The sequence below is a fragment of the Penaeus chinensis genome, chromosome 1 (genome assembly GCF_019202785.1).
Source record: "Penaeus chinensis breed Huanghai No. 1 chromosome 1, ASM1920278v2, whole genome shotgun sequence".
Taxonomy (NCBI): domain Eukaryota; kingdom Metazoa; phylum Arthropoda; class Malacostraca; order Decapoda; family Penaeidae; genus Penaeus; species Penaeus chinensis.
Window position 1 is genome coordinate 18,203,719 of NC_061819.1, and position 5,000 is coordinate 18,208,718.

Here is a 5,000-nt window from a genome sequence, read left to right on the forward strand (position 1 = left end):
GAAGAGAAACGTTTACCAAAAAAAAAAAAAAAAAAAAAAAAACGGCTTTGTCGCCCACTCACACATAAAAACATTTAGAATTCTTATTTATATTCTCAAGTGATTAACTCATCTCAGGGCACGCGTGAGTGTATCTGCTTGTGGACGGTTTAAAGGCAACTTTAAACCCTTTGCGTGTGTGCTCGTACGACTGTACTGCGTGCGTGTTTACGTATTCATACAGTATTTACCCCACATCGCTGTATTTCATTGTGAAGGGCTAGTATTTTTTAAATTCCCGTGAACGGATCGACAAGAGACAAAGCTTCAGGTAAATAATAGAAATATTGATTAATGTTCCTGGAAAATGTGTAGTAACATTTATTTACCAAACGGAGTGGCAGCTCCCCAATACCCGAATTTATGATTTGCTGTTTAGTGACTAAAATGTACTGTTTTCCTTAGAAATGCGTCTTTACTGTATAGAGTATAGCATCTCCCCAATATCCGAATTTATGATTTGCTGTTTAACATCTAAAATAAGATTAACTACAGTGTTCTGCAAAATGCTTATTTAGCAAACAGACTGGCTGCTCTACAGTACCTGAATTTATGAGTTGCTGTTTCGAATGACTAAAATTAACTGACTTACTAATATGGTATTACAGTATTTTCAAATTATACGTACTTGCCTTATACACACGGTATTATCATTCAAGTCACCTTGTTATGTTAGCTACAGCAGAGTACCATATCAACCGAAGAGCAAGTATTATACTCTATGCGCCATAGATATAGGAACGATGTATAAAATGATAAATATATGTATAAGATATAACAAATATAAATAATCTGTAATTACAGCACATCACATCCTAGACATCTTATACCAAGTATATTTGCAACATTATATAATTTATGATCAGTTTCATACTATTAAATGCACAAAATACTTTATATCACAGTACAAGACAAATACAGCCAAATAAATAAAGAAATAACAAAATTGATGAACACTAAAATAAAAAAGAGCGATGTAAATGGAGCAGACATACACATTCCCTTATCCATGTGTAATGGATTATACTAGTATTAAAAGTTCGTGTGTCAAAGAGTAACGCGACCGAGTTGTCTTTGTTTCCGCTTTCTATGCTAATTGTACGCACGTTTGCGTGTGTTTCATGTGTGTGTGTAAATAAATAAATGAATAAATATATATATATATATAACATATAACATGTAATATTTATATATATATATATATATATATATATATATATACATATATATGTATATACATATATATATACATATATATATATATATATATATATATATATATATATATATATATATATATATGTATATATATACACACACAGATACAGATTGTTTGCATTTATTGCTAGCTACGTATATGTTGATGTCATTTAAACACCATCATATATATTTGACAAATGATATATATTTGTAGTATATGTGTATATTTGAGTACCTCTTATGTTTACGATAATGTAAAATACCTGTGTATGTTACGAGGAACGTCCTTACATCTTTAAAGTAAAAAGAAGAAGAAAAAAAAAAAAAACGAACTGAACTCTAGTGCGCCTCCAGTGCGATTATATGTTATATTTCAGTTGAACGGAAACATACTTGCAATATATTTTAGATGACGTACTTCCATTTATTTCTTACTCAGAATCACCATAGAAAAATATTGTAGATATAAACAAGTATCAGGTATGATTAAGTATACTGGTGTGTGAATGTCATAACTATATACAATTTCATCGCCATACAAACAAAGGGCCCGAGTCGCATTGCTGTAAGACCCACACACCTGCGGCAGTTGTATCGGAACACCTGCCACGCATCTGCCTCCGCGACCGCACTCTTAGCTTCTCACCCAGTCACGTCGTTCTGCGAATACACCCTTGCTAAGATGTGCACGTAGACATATGCGCACACGAATACTAGGTATATATAGACACATTCACTTAAATCGGTCATATGCACACACGCACGTACACGGGGTACGCACACAGACATACATAGGGCCAGAAACATTCACACACACACACACACACACACACACACACACACACACACACACACACACACACACACACACACACACACACACACACACACACACACACACACACATCCAAAAGCGGAAAAGCTAATGCTCTTTCCACTTCCACCACGAACGAGTGTACAGCGCTAACTTTGAGCCTCCATTTTCCCCGCGCCAAGATACTCCTCAGAGGCCGTAATCTTGCCTATAAACTCTCCTGTGAGGCGTAGAGAGAAATATTTTGGTCTCATCCGATATTCATAGCATGCTCTGTGTGCCTTTCGATATTATTTGATGAATATTTTAGCCATAGAGTGTGTAGGAAAGACGAGACTAATGCCACTCCCTCCCTCCCCTTCCCCCCTAACCCGGCCTCCCAAACACCAGATATTCGTTGTTTTTAAAACATTCCTCGCACGCACACTTATCATTATCATTTTATCATCATTACCGATACGCCGTCGCTACCACACCATCAGGAACCAAAGAAGAACAATACGAAATAGCGAAAAATCTTTATTTTGACAAACCATAGTAAAACAAGTGAGCAGAAGCGAGCGCACAAGACCCAGCTCGCGCCCACTAAGGTTAAGAGAGACAATCCCTCTCGCAACCTCTGTTATTATTCTCAAGTTAATCCTAGGATAGAAAGATTAGCTAATCATGGAATGGGAAGGACAAAAAAGAAGAAAAAATTGAAACGCAAAACTACCGTACTTCTATTAATGTTATTATATTTTTTTTGATTAGGCGCGTTGTCTGGTTGGTGGCTGTGTGACTTAACTGAAATAAAAAGGAAAATAATCTCACTTAAAGGTAACGAAAAGTGTTATGGTGGCGCCCTCTGCGTGGAGACTGCGGCGATTTTGGGCGGAAGTTCTATCTTAAAGGAGGGAACTTAACCCAACTTGGAACTTAAGGAAGAAACAAAACAAAAAGCTAACATTGATATAATAATTAACTGCCTTTCAAACTCTGTTTTTTTTTTTTTTTGTTAACTGATATGTTAACTGCCATAATCACCAACGAGTTTTTTTAATTGAATTATTTTTAATTATTTTCTAATCAACAATGAGAAAAAAGGAACCTTGCAGATTCTTCAGACGGATGATTTTTTTTTCTTTTTACAACGTCCAATTTTTTTTCTTTTTCTCTTGGATTATTGTAAAAAGGAGAACAAAAAATTATATCACACTTCTGCCTCAACTGCTTTTTTCTCTCCAGTTTTGTAAACCGAAGTCTCTAAGCGTCGCGGTAAATATTTCAGGATTTCACTTCCACAATAAGTCAAAACGTTTCCATTTCAAACGTTTCTTCTGGAATCCCCGTCATCTCCGCCTTTTCCTCTCTCGTCACTTTTATCTCGTTCAAACCACATTCTCTAGTCATTTCCTCTATATCCACACCTTTATCACAATTGCTATCCCCGTCACTTTATCATCATTTCTTTTCCTTTTCCTTTTATCCTGATTTTTTTTATGAGTCCTCGCTCGTTTCCCCAATCCGGAAAAAAATAAACAGAACAGAAAAAAAACTCTTCTTCTAGTTCTTCATATCCTGTCCCCTCCACGCGATAAAAAAAAAACAGTTCCAGGGGTCAATTTACACTTCTTTCCGCACAAGCACTTTCTTTCTCTCATTTTTTTTTTTAAAGATCAATCTCCTCCATCTTTATCCTTCCCTCTTTCCACTTCTCTTCTGTCGTAATTTCCTATTTTCTCACCGTATTTTACTCTCCAATCTTCCTTTGCGTCAGGGAATCAAACTCGCCTACAGTTGCACAGGGCGAGGGAGACTGAGGGGGAGGGGGAGGGAGGGAGGGAGGGATAATTTTTCCTCCTCTCTTGTTCTAAACCGGATAGAATAATGACGATGAAAAAAAAGTCGAATCGTACAGTCCACACGAGAAAAAAAACTGGTACACTTTCCTTATTCTTCATTTGGGTCGTAATGTTTGTACTTTTTACGTCGCAGAATTTCTCTCTCTCTCGGATTAAAAGTGCACTGTGGCGTTGCTAACGGCTTGGGGGTGTAGCCGGGTAGACTTCCGCTCTTCTTCCCTCCCCCCCTTTGCTTTTTTGACCCCTCCCCCCCCTCCAACTCCCGTGCTCTCCCCCCCCCCCCTCCCCTACACACCAAAAACACCCAAAAGAGGAAAAATAACAAACAACAACACTGCTCTGTTGTTTTGAATAGAAAAAATAACTGGGAGGTAGACTCCTTAGTTGCAATCTCATCTATGAGTTTACCTATTAGGGGGGAGGGGGCTTTTTATCACAGATATTCTCGGCTGGATGTGATATGTCATCGCCTCGGAGCTTCCGGCCGCCTTGTAGAAGGGTCCGTAAACACACGCACATGAACGAGCACACGCACACGCACACACACACATACACATACACACGCTCGCTCTTTCTCTCTCTCTTTCTCACACACACACACACACACACACATACAAACACACACGCCTTTGACCACACAACCTTAAAATCTACCAAAGTTCGAAGTTCGAATTAATCTGATAATAATTATAATTTAAATATCTTTCAAAAATCATCTTTAAAAATGCTGACAATTCAACTCTCTTGTTACGTTGCAATGTCAGTAGGTAACAAGATACAAAACGTCCCTCCACCGGAAATATCATTTTATATATTACATTACATATGTACAAATGTTTACACGTAGGCTCACAGCTTCACACACACACACACACACACACACACACACACACACACACACACACACACACACACACACACACACACACAGCTGCACCGTAACCAATTCGAAATAGTACTTCTTTAGAACCACATGACAAAAGGCGATCCGGATTGAAGGTGCCATTTAACACTCCCAAGTTATAAAAGTGAAAATGGTGAAAAACGCGACTGCATTATGATAATACCTAATATCAACTGCTGTAAAAGATGAAGAAAAAAAG

The 5,000-nt window shown here is 37.5% G+C and overlaps 1 protein-coding gene across 1 annotated transcript in view; it reads right to left on the reverse strand.

Annotated features, from left to right (window-relative positions):
* Positions 1-2,556: 2,556 nt before the first annotated feature.
* The window catches only part of LOC125046597 (leucine-rich repeat neuronal protein 3-like), a 79,675-nt gene continuing 77,231 nt past the window's right edge, over positions 2,557-5,000 (reverse strand). The window contains exon 5 of the mRNA XM_047644449.1: positions 2,557-5,000. This exon is cut by the window's right edge and continues 1,106 nt beyond it. The gene's annotated coding sequence lies outside the window, so the exon portion shown is untranslated.